Raw genomic sequence first — 13,172 nt, forward strand, 5'->3', positions numbered from 1 at the left:
TATCTCTTCTCATGTTATTTTAAAAGTGTTTGCTTTTTAATGCCAATATCCTCAAGATGAGATTCATATGTTCTCACAGGAGTGAAATAAAAGACAGAAATGAAGACACATTTTGCAAAATTGGTAATGTAGTTATTTTCCGACTGGCATTAGCTAGCACAACAGAGTCATTGTTACGTTCTAAGTTGTGCCTTTTCAGTGCTATGACTCACCTGAGTTGCTTTTCCATCATTCCTGTTATTTTCTCTAAGGATAGTCTACCTAAGCCACAAAGGGCACATTATTAATGTGTTTGGGCAAGGACACTTGACAGAGAAAACAGTAGCCCTCACAGAGCGTACCACTTTACTCACATTAAGTTAACCTGAAAAGGGTCAAACTTTTTCAAATGAGTTGTCTTCAGTTAATGGTGCTAAAAGAACAGAAAATTATCATTTTAGAGAAATCCAGCAAAGTGGGTTTTCTTCTAACTTCAAATCAAACAGAAAGTTTAAATGAAAGCGGATGTCTAAGGATCATAATATATAATGTGTGTATCTAAGCCCATTGTGTATATAATTATTTGGCAAAAAGTAACTTCTCTTTTAGTTAGTAGTGAATTTGTAACTAATAGTCATGATACATAGTACTTCAGACTTCACAACTTGCTTCCACAGACATTATTTTAATTAAATCTTACCAACTTCCTGGGAAATAGTTATTATAATTTTGCTTTTGGAATAGACAATCTGATGCTCCAAGATCTTATGGCAAATAGCCAAAAAATGAAACTTCTAACTCCATTTCCTTTGTTCTTTTCAGTAAACCTCAGCAAGTCTTAATTGTATTGAGTATATGACATAATGCTTTAAATCTGAAAAACTTGGGATTTCTATTAAGATGTTTATCACTCTTTATTAATAAATATTTGCTGAAGAGAACATTCTTTAATTTGAAACATATTAAACTGTGAAAGTAAGAAAATTTAAAAGACACACTAATATTCTGAATGCAACAAAAAAACCTTTATTAGAAGTGATATTCCAACTTGCAAATGCAAACAATTTAGCATAATTTAAAGACAAATATAGTTTTGAGTTCCTAATCTAAAAAAGAAAATTAAGGTAGACATTAATGGCTTAGCTACACAAAAGCCATTCACAATCAAATTTCCCCTATTCTTGTAATACACAGGTTGGAAATGTAAAATATTCACTTTGCTTGGCTACCTTTAAAGTGTCATAATATGAGAACCAGTTCTGCCCACAAAATATAAGCAGAAGTTACTGAATAGGGGTTCCAGAAAAAAAAATTGTTTAAAAGAATAGATTAAGTCAGCCTTTTGCCTTTCCCTCTTCTTCCACCCGGAATGTAGATGCAATGTCTAAGAGAATGGGATCGTGACAAAAGACACATGCACAGATGAACAACCTTTGAATATCTACCCAAGTCTCCTTATTCAGTGGGATATAAAATCTAATCATTAAACATGCCTTTATTTGCAGCCAAACAGAATTTTAACAAATATAAAATTTGTGCTTGAAATTGGGGGGCTAAAAACACCAAAACAAAAATACAGATTTTGCTAAGTGTAAAGGAAGTAGAGGCAATGTTGTGGTAATTTCTGGATAGGAGGGTATTGATTTTTGTGCTATGAAGAAAAAGCATTCTGATAAAGAAAGTCTTCCCAATAACAGAACCAAAGATTCACCAAGGAATTTTCTCCATCACCAGAACAGAGTTGTCCTTCTTCCTAATTAGCATGGTTGGGTAATGATTATGGGTAAGTTGTGTTCTTTGTCTCATCCTCCTCCTTTCCAAATGGGATTTTTATTGCAGATATCCCATGGTTCTCTATCACCATATTTTGAACATATGAAAACCAGTAACTGGTCTTTTAAGCTTATTTGCTATCAGGCCACATCCATACCTGATAGAAAAACTGCACATCATCCAGATATCCTAAACTTGTAGCTAGCTGCAAAAACTGCAACATACTTTTAGATTGTGTCTGTCAGATGGGAGTGAGTACATTAAACTATGAAATAAGAAATAAGGTATGTAGGGATTTGGGGTGGCTAGAAGATTGTGGCACACATGGGAGGTTAGTTCCCCAAAAGGCATTTATAATCCACTTTTGTTTTGCCTTTCCCTACTACAGCAGCCTTAAAGTAAAAAATACGTACTTTCTTACCTTAAGGAAAAGAGTGGTTATGAAGTCCTAGTCTACATAATGAGCTGTTTGTTGAAGCTAATGAGAGGATTATTGGAGATTTTTTTTTTTAATGGGACAGATCTTAAAGGTTTCTTGCAGGCAGGCTTTTCCTTTTTCCCTTTTTTCCTACCTAGAACATACATTTTATGTTTTTAAGTGCAGTAGCCATTTTCTGATGACAAGGATGAAAAGCCATAAGATAAATTTTGATGGAACAGAAATATTGAAGGATCTGAGTCTATGATAATATGCCTGAAAGATTCCACAATCCAAGATTTTCTTCTTCAAGAATTCTTGTTATAGCAGTAAGCACCATAAATATATTGATCAATTGTTATTCAACTGCAAAACTTCCCAAAATTCAGAGGCTGATCACTCCTGTATCTGTGAGTCTGTTAACATAGGATAAGGTCAGCTGGGGTGCCTTGGCAGGGTAGCTTTGTCCCACATGGATTTCATCCCTTTTCTGAGACTAGCAAAATAGCTTGGGCAAATTCTTAAATTGATAACAGAAGCACAAGAAAACAAATAGAAATCCAAAATATATCTTCCAGCCTAAACTTAGAACTGGCATGCTTCATCTATTGGCTAAAGCAAGTCACATAGCTGAATCCCAGTCAAAAGGTAGGAAACAGGCCTGCCCCATTTAGTGAGAAGAACTACAAAGTTGGGGCGCCTGGGTGGCTCGAATTGTTGAGCATCTGCCTTTGCCTCAGGTCATGATCCCAGGGTCCTGGGTCGGAGCTCCAAATCGGGCTCCCTGCTGAGTGGGGAGGGAGCCTGGGGGAGACTGCTTCTCCCTCTCCTTCTACTGCTCCCCCTGCTTGTGTTCTTTCACTCTCTCTGTCAAATAAATAAATAAAATCCTAAAAAAGAAAAAAAAAAGAACTACAAAGTCACATGACAAAGAACATTGGATGCAGGGACAGGTGAATATTTTGGGGAAATAATGCTATCTAAATAAATCACCTATATGATTGCTTTAGGGGATAAATTAACAATGTAAAGCAACCAGTACAATACAGAAACAAAATACACAATAAATAGTTATTACCTAATTGTATGTCCAAAACAACCTAATTGAAGTCAACAAAGGAAATATCCTAAAATTCTAAAACGCAACAATCATGAGTGACTTTATACTTCTGCAGATTTTATTTAGTGATGACATGATTTAATGTATTTGAATTTTAGCAAAGTCACTACTATAAAACTAAAATAAGACTGGAGAACAAAAACATTCCTGGTGGTTTTGTATTCTTTTGTTATCTGACTATTTAAACATGGTTATAATAAACAATAGCATATATTTTCATTCAAGGAAAATAAAGATTGCCTTGATAACCAAGCTTACTAATATATAAGTAATACATTCCTGTTTGAAGTTGAATGTTTTGTTGACTACTTCTCAAGCCTTCATTAAAAACAAATTAATTTTAAAAACTGTAGGATAATATAAACAAATAAGATGGGATTTTAATGTATTTAAGAAGTATGCATTAAAAACATTTAGTGTTTTTAATTAGTAAGCCCTTTTTCAATACTTGCTAGTTGAAATTGCAAAAATTCCAAGTAAAGATTGTATACACATAATACTAAGCACGCATTTGCTGCATTAAAGGATCAGATGATAAGAACAGCCGCCATCCAGAAAACAGAATAGTTGCTCATGAACTGTCTGACTCTCAAACAATCATTACCGTATTGAGTGAGTCTAGACTTGCTGAAAACATGATAAATGGTAGTTCATAGAGCAAAGAGTCAGTCGAATTCTATTTCATCATAGAAAATCTGATCAGGTCGCTGTTTAACAGCTGTCTAGACTCTTCTAACTAAACTAAACCTAGCTGGATTCGTCTAGAGATAGAAGCTATCTCAGTGCCAGAGAAATAATGCAAGGCCTCTGCATGCTTCGGGATCTACTTAGACTGAACTCAGCCTTGTCATTACAACACATCCCCATAACTGGAGGACAACACCCTTGTTAGACCTGAGCAAGAGGGACATCTGATATGGGGCTTATTTTAGATCTTATGTTGTAAAGGGTCTTCTCTTCTCTCCTCGTCTCTTTTCTGTTCCCTTCCCTTCTTCTCTCCTTTCCTGCACACAAACACACTTTTAAAATGTAATACAAAACACATGGACTAGTCTGTCAATTGGGATTGGACGCAACCTACTCTCGTGATAAATGCAAGTACCAAGGCAAAGAAAACCCTTCTCTACATCTCCTGCCCTGGAATACCCAGAAACAAAAGTCAAATGTGTCCAAATATCACGAAGGTTTGTGGTGTGGACTATGGCCAACATTAGAGAGGGACACTGTCTAGGGCTCTAGAAGAATTTTATTGGTGGGATATGTAGATAAAAGACAACTAAATTAACACATACTCCCTCTCAGATAGTATAAAACAATTGTTTTTTGCATAAGAAATATAATTCCACAGTAGTGCCAAAGACCTATTTTCTTTTTCTCTTTGTGCCCAGAGCTTGGTTCTGGACACACTCAAGAGTTATCATGTTTGCAAAGTTACACATAGGAAGAGGAAAGAAATTTTGCAAAATTAAACGGTTCATATTACCCTCAAATTTATATATCTGCAGATCTATATTAAGATGGATGAAGTATGAAACAATTGTTCATATTACCAAATATGCCCAGATATTACTTTGAGAGCAAAAATTGTTGTACAAATAAGATGAATTTTATTCAACTTTTCTGTAATAGTGCATAATTATAATTTATTACACATGTGGTTCTTTTACAATGTTTGAGTATGATAGGTGGAATTCATGATTAATTTCTAAAATTAAGTTTTACTTTAAGAAATTTATTAGTAATTCCAATCTAGTGACAACTTCAGCTGAACAAACTGTCTGTACATTAATATGATTAAAGCACTATATAAGAACTAAATTAATAAATTATAAAATAAATCAAGAAAATTATTTGATTTTGCATTACTGTTACAAAAATGTTTGTATGAAAGTAATTATTTTTTTTTAAAGATTTTATTTATTTATTTGAGAGAGAGAGAATGAGAGACAGAGAGCATGAGAGGGAGGAGGGTCAGAGGGAGAAGCAGACTCCCTGCCGAGCAGGGAGCCCGATGCGGAACTCGATCCTGGGACTCCAGGATCATGACCTGAGCTGAAGGCAGTCGCTTAACCAACTGAGCCACCCAGGTGCCCTGAAAGTAATTATTTTAACAACATAATTTTGCTTGAAATAAAAGCAAAAATGTTATGAAATACTAAATAATTTATAAGTTATGTGAACCTATTTTATCACACAGCCAAACATCTTTAATTAATTGAACAATAAATTAAATCACTTTGATATTTAGCCAACTCTCAATCATATGGTTTATTTTATATATATATATGTATATGTGTATATATGAAATTTCTTATTAAAAAAGGTACATTCTTCAAGGTAGAAGGGTAGAGGACAGGATACATTTTAAGAGTTCTAACCTGATTTATAGCTCCATAAGACTCTTAGCATGGGAATCTCCATTCATATCATTGCCTTAGATCCAACAAAATTTGGAAGTAGGCCATCAGAGATTTCAATTTGAAAAAGTGGTTTAAAAGTCTTATGAGAAATAATGCAAGGCCTCTGCATGCGTCGGGATCTACTTAGACTGAACTTAGCCTTGTCATTACAACACATCCCATAACTGTAGGACAACACCCTTGTTAGATTTTCAAATGTCAACACATTAGGGAAAGAAAAGCCAATATTAAAAAAAAGAGAGAGAGAATTATCTTCAATTCTTAGCCAATAGCACCTGAGAAGTATTCTGCTGCTTTGCTTTTCTAAAATAACCATTCATTTCAATATAAGATATTCTAATTATTAGTCTATATTTTAAAATAATATTTTGGAGTCTGTCATTATTGCTGTTGTTGATGTTGTTATTTGTAAGTGATTGACTGTCAAGTAGGGATATTTCCTCTACATTGGATTAATATCCTATCAGGCCACATAATTCCTTTGGCCAGCAACCAGTAGATAGGATGTAGTAGGTACTCCCATCCAAAGAAAAATTCTTCATTCATCAGCTGAGGTTTTTTTTAATCTAAATTTCTGTCTTCTTCTGTTGTCCACTGACTATAGTTCAGATAGACTATTTTGATCTTTTTCCATATCACATAATACTTAGAGCACTATGTTGTCAGAGGCCTCTCAAAGTTAAAGACATTTCCACATTTAGGTCTAACCACTACATCAGGAAAGTGTAAACAGAGGAGGAGAGAGGGAATCCAAAAATAACCAGTGAATAATATTAAAAATCATGTGTGAGAAAAGATCCATTCAAAATGCCAATTTGCCTGAGAATTTTAATTTAACAAAATATGAAAAATTTTGTTGATATTCAATCATATACGGAATGCAACTTTTAAGAAACTACCATTTGAGTTTTGTTTGGTAGTGAAACTACCAAAAAACAATACCACTACTCTCTGAAAAGACTAGTAAAATATGTTTACTTTTTCCAACTACATATCTGTGAGGGTCTCTTTACAAGACTGCCACCAAAACAACATATGGCAACAGAATGAACAAAGAAGTAGCTACGAAAGAGGCACCTGGGTGGCTCAGTCAGTTAAGTGTCTGACTCTTGGTTTTGGCTCAGGTCATGGTCTCATGGGTGGTGAGATGGAGCCCTGCATGAGCCCAGCATCAGGCTCCGCACTCAGAGGGGAGTCTGCTTTGAGATTCTCTCCCGCCACTCACACATGCACGCGCACTCTCTCTCTCTCAAATAAATAAATCTTTTAAAAAAGAGAAATAGATAAGAAATACAAGCTGTCTTGATAGGTATAAAAACCTAGCTATGTAGAGAGATATTAAAGAGATTTTCAAAAATGTAGTAATGTTCTTTTCTCTAGTTTTTCTTGTTTTGGAAAATATATGTCAATCTCAAAAATATGTTAAATACAACAAATTTAAAAGTTCCAAATAGGAGAACAGAAAAAATGAGAAACAGAAAATATCAAAGAAGTAATAGTTTTCCAAAAAAAGAAAGATAAGGTTTCCACTCAAAATGGTCCTGAGTTCACACTTTTAATTGTGCCTATTCATCCCAAATGATACCAATGGAAAATTTTTGGAAATTAAATTAAATATGTATAGTTCTGCTCAAAAACAAGAAGAAAAACAAATCACTATAGGTTAGAAATTACAAAGCAGGCACAAAGCCTCAGATCTATTTGTCCTTAAATTCAGTAACAGGTAGAAGCTGCCAGTTCTTTGGCCCTTGCAGAGTAACTGTAACCCAAAGGCCCCCTACAGATGATTTGGCAAGGAAAGAGCCAGGCTCACAATATGAAATCAAGGTCTGGAATGGACCTTCTCCATCCATGGAGAGATGCTGAGCATAACTGTAATTATTCCTGTAGCTGTGACCCATGAACTTAGTTTGGCAAGTGGCATAGAGACAACCACCCAATCAGGATGTATGCCAACTTAATTTCTGGTCCACGAGTGGATATGAGATATCCCCAGTGTCACCACGGGCCAGGTGCCAAGAATCTTATATATGATCTGCTTCTTGACGAGCTGGAGATTAGGCAGATGGAGGAAAACACGATGAGAGAGTAAGAAAGAGAGAAACAAACAGAACAGAAATTAGGCCTCAAGATGAGCCAGCAAGTGAACCCTATAAAACACCTGAAAAACAAAGCAAAACAACATTCAAAACTAAAGCCAACAAACTTAGTAATTACACCAACATGAAAATAATAGCTTTGAAATAATTTTAAGATACGTATTTTTAAATAATTAGAAAAAAGAATGACATTTAAAAAATAAATGAGTCATGAGAAAATTGATGCAGAAATTAGTCAAAAACAGATGGCTATGGAAGAGAACCAATTAGAAACAGCATATAAGCATTTTTTTGTAATCAAAGTTTAAGACTCAATATTGGCATGCCCTCCAGACCTGTCCAATAGAACTTCCTGTGATGGTGCAGAGATTCTGTGCCTGCACTGTCCAGTATGGTAGCCATGAGCCACTCTGGCTATTGAATAATTGAAATATAACTTCTATGACTGAAGAACTGAATTTTTAACTTTATTTAATTGTAATTAATTTAAATGTGTTTAAGTAAGCATGTATGGCTAGTGTCTACCTTGTAAGACAGCAGAATGAGTTAGAACATTAGTCAAAGAAAGAAATTGAAGTTTGAAATGTAGCACTCAAGAATTTGTCCAGAAAGCATGAGGAGATATACAAAAATATAAAAGCATAAATAATGGAGAATGATAATAATTAGGACTTTGAAATCTATGTCTAAATGACTATCCAGTGGTAGAAATTAGAGGGAATGTGGAGACTTAGTATATGAAGAGATAATGGATGAACATTGCATGGAAAGAGAGGGAATTTCAGGTTGAAAATATGGTCTATAACTAGTAAAATAAAGATTAACACATCTAAATATAGCCCCATGAAACAGCAGAATAGCAAGGTTAAAAAAATAAATCCTAAAAATTACAAAAGGGAAAATAAAGTACAATTGAATGACAGCTAGACTAACAGAAAACTCATCAACACTATATTGGCCAGAAGCAAAGAGTAACATTTTCAGACACCAAGGAAAATAACTGACAATCTATAATCATTGTTCAGGTAAACTCTTGTATATAAGGACAAAGTCATGATTTTTTTCAGAAATAATAAAAATAAATGTATTTATTTCATAGATGTATAGATTTCATAGATCCTTTATGAAGTATTAAAGAAAGCATTTCAACATGAAGAAATGTTTACTTAAGAGTAGGATGCGGGCGCCTGCGTGGCTCAGTTGGTTAAGCGACTGCCTTCGGCTCAGGTCATGATCCTGGAGTCCCTGGATCGAGTCCCGCATCGGGCTCCCCTCACGGCAGGGAGTCTGCTTCTCCCTCTGACCCTCCCCCCTCTCATGTGCTCTCTTTCATTCTCTCTCTCAAATAAATAAATAAAATCTTAAAAAAAAAAAAAGAGTAGGATGCAAGAGGGGTGCCTGAGTGGCTCAGTCGTTAAGCGTCTGCCTTTGGCTCAGGTCATGATCCCAGGGTCGTGGGATCGAGCCCTGCATTGGGCTCCCTGCTTAGAGGGAAACCTGCTTCTCCCTCTCCCACTCCCCCTGCTCGTGTTCCCTCTCTCGCTGTGTCTCTCTCTGTCAAATAAATAAATAAAATCTTAAAAAAAAAAAAGGATGAAAGAAAGGAAGAAACAAAAATTTGTAAGAAACATTGGTAAATGTAACTATTACAACTGTTAGGTTGCAAGTAATAGACTAGTAACAGGGAAGTCAAACTATTTCATAAATAAAAATGGCATTTTCTGTGTCAAATAACTGGGAAGTCCTGAGGAAGATAAACTTCTGGACAGGTTGATCCAATGGCTCTACAACCAACCCAATCAAAGACCAAGTTTCCTTTTACTTCTCAATTCTACCATCCACAGTGCTGTAAGGATGAAATGTTAATATTGAAAGAGGACTTCAACTACTGCCATTTTGGCCACAGTCTGTACTTTCTAACTGATTAAGTTCTTATTTCCAGCTTATCTCTTAATTCAGGCAAAAGATCCTGCAGGCAAAGCATCCCTGAGGGGAACAGAAACTAACCCCTCCAGCAATAAGGACTGTCCTGAGCCAACAAGACCCCACGTGACTGACCCCCAGACAATTATCAACTTGACCTTCACTGCCCACCTACAGTACCCATTGACCTTTGTCCCACATTTTCCTCATATGAATCTGAAAGTATTTTCAAAACTTTGAAGACAGTCTTTTGAGACTCTAGTCCACCATCTTTCCAATGTTGTCCTCACTGAAATAAATTCCTTTCTTGTTCCACACCACTCATTTCTTTGCCTTTAGATTTTATCAGCAGCCAGTGGTTGAACCTAATCTGTTTGGGACCCCTGGAGCCACATGCTCTTGCACCTGAGCCCTGGCTACAATTTATCCAGTTTAATTATTATCTATAATGAATGCACTATTCAATTTCTATGCTTGACAAAAGGTGGAACTAAAATGGTAGACTATAAAAAGGAAGATAGGTGAGATACTTCAGTAGATATTTTTAAAATGTATCAGGGAAATACCACAATGAGATCAAAATCACAATGAGATACCATCTCACACGGGTCAGAATGGCTAAAATTAACAACTCAGGAAATGACAAATGTTGGCGAGGATGTGGAGAAAGGGGAAGCCTCTTGCACTGTTGGTAGGAATGCAAACTGCTGCAGCCACTGTGGAAAACATTATGGAGGTTCCTCAAGAAGTTAAAAATAGAACAATCCTATGACCAGCAATTACACTACTCGGTATTGACCCAAAAAGTACAAAAATACTAATTCAAAGGGATACAGTACCCTGATGTTTATAGCCACATTATCTATAATAGCCAGAGTATGGAAACAGCCCAGATGTCCATAGACAGATGAATGGATAAAAAAGATGTGGCATATATATGTACACAGTGGAATGCTACTCAACCATCAAAAATAATGAAATCTTGCCATTTGCAATGACGTAGATGGAACTAGAGGGTATTAAGAGAGATAAGCCAATCAGAGAAAGACAATTATATGATCTCACTCATATGTCGAATTTAAGAAACAAAACAGGATCATAGAGAAAGGGAGGGAAAAATAAAACAAGATGAAATCAGAGAGGGAGACAAACCATATGAGACCCTTAATCATAGGAAACAAACTGAGGGTTGCTGAAGGGGAGCTGGGTGGAGGGATGGAGTACCTGGGTGCTGGACATTAAGGAGAGCACATGATGTAATGAGCACTGGGTGTTATATACAACTGATGAATCACTAAACTTTACCTCTGAAACTAATAATACATTATATGTTAATTAATTGAATTTAAATTTAAAAAATTCAAAAAATTAAATTAAAAAAATGAAAATAAACAATACTAATAAAATGCAATGTTTCTAGTTTTGTTTTCTTTTTCTATGAGAAGGATAGAGATGCTGAATCATTTTAGAATTATTACAGAAGTATAATGTTTATCTGTGCATTAAAAATTTAAGGATATACATTGAAAACACTAATATGTATAGTTTGCAACAAAGGAACATGTAAGAAACAAGGAAAATATTTTAAATTCACCAGAATTCAGAAAATAAAGAAAGAAAAGTAGAGAAGTAAAACCGAAGAGACATGATAAATTGAAAACTCAAAAATACATGACTGGAATATGTTCCAATATGTTAGTAACAAAAACAAGTAGACGGGCGCCTGGGTGGCTCAGTTGATTAGGTGGCTACCTTCGGCTCAGGTCATGATCCCAGGGTCCTGGGATCAAGCCCAAGCCCCCCATCAGGATCCTTGCTTGATGGGGAGTCTGCTTCTCTCTCTCCCTCTGCCTGCTGCTCCCCCAGCTTGTGCTCTCTCTCTCTCTGTTAAAAAAAAAAAAAAAAGAGTGGCACCTGGCTGGCTCGGTAATATCTGAGTTGAGAGTTTGAGCCCCACATTGGGCAGAGAGACTACTTACTTATTAAATAAATAAATACACATTTAATTCATCTATTAAAAGACAAAAAGAATTTTTAATAAGCTCTACATAAAAAGCACATTGAAAAAATTATGCAAAATGTTTGGAAAAGCTACACTTCACAAATATTACCCAACAGAAATTGGGTGTCATAATTTTAAGATCAGAAAAAATAGAACTTAAGATAAAATAATAATAAAGAGAAAGAGAAACTATAAGATAGTGCAAAAAAAAAAAAAACAACTAAAGAGATATTTCAACTATAGACACCTAGAACCTTTATAACATTGCTTACAATTATGTATGGCAAAACTGACAGAATTTGAGGGAGAGATTTTACAATCCACACGTACGCTGGAGAATTTTTAACCCAGCTCTCTCAGAAAATTGTAGATCAGAAAAATCCAAAAATGTAGTTAAGGCATAGGATATTTCAATAACATAGTTAGTCAGTTTGATCAAATAGCTTTAAATATAAAACTATGCTACATAAAAATATAGCTTCTTTTCTAGCATACATGAATATTGTGGAAAAAATGACCACATGAAGTTTATAAATATGAAAAGATGTGTATAATAAATCACATTCTCTAAGTAAACTGCAGTTTCACTTAGAAAGTCTGAGGGTTCTAGAGGGGAGGGGGTTGGGGGAATGGGTTCGCCTGGTGATGGGTATTAAAGAGGGCACATTCTGCATGGAGCACTGGGTGTTATACTCAAACAATGAATCATGGAACACTACATCAAAAACTAATGATGTGTTGTATGGTGATTAACATAACATAATAAAATTTTAAAAAAGAAGAAAAAAAAAAGAAAAAGTCATTGGGATCAATTGTTGGTAAGTTGGAACTCAGAAAAAAAGAAGAAATGAGAAAAATGCTATCTGTTAGGAGGTCCTAGGTTCCAGGACTAGACGGTGGACAGAAATGGCAAGGAGTGGCTTCCCATGGAGCAGATGGTTGAAAAATCTATATAAATGATCAAGTTTAAATTGTTCCCTATTTTGCTCTATAACACTTTCACCTTCAAACTTCAATAAAAGTCTATTACATGTAACAAAAATATAATGCTGCCTTGGAAAATAAGGTGGGGATGCATATATTCACTTTTAGGAGCAGTGTGGAGGAACCCATGCAGACTCTAGCTGTATGTAGAAAGAAAGATGAGCCAACATGGCCCCAGATGGATCAACCTTGATAGACTAACATGACCCCATGGTCCTGAATATGGGAGAAGGAAGGCAGACTTTCAATAGCTGTGGGGATGAGTGCTAAGGTAGTTTTCTTAGAATAATAAATGAAAGATTAACACCTTGATGGCAACACTCAGGTTACACTAATGTAAAATATCTTATTTATTTGAAGAATATAGCTTAGTAAACTCAAGGGATGACTGTTTGCTATAGAAACAGATTTTCAGTCTGGCATGCCTGAAATAAATTTGCCACAATCTGTGTCT

Source organism: Mirounga angustirostris, unplaced genomic scaffold (genome assembly GCF_029215605.1).
Source record: "Mirounga angustirostris isolate CCGP_5_RB_7025 unplaced genomic scaffold, mMirAng1.0.hap1 SCAF_12, whole genome shotgun sequence".
Lineage (NCBI taxonomy): Eukaryota > Metazoa > Chordata > Mammalia > Carnivora > Phocidae > Mirounga > Mirounga angustirostris.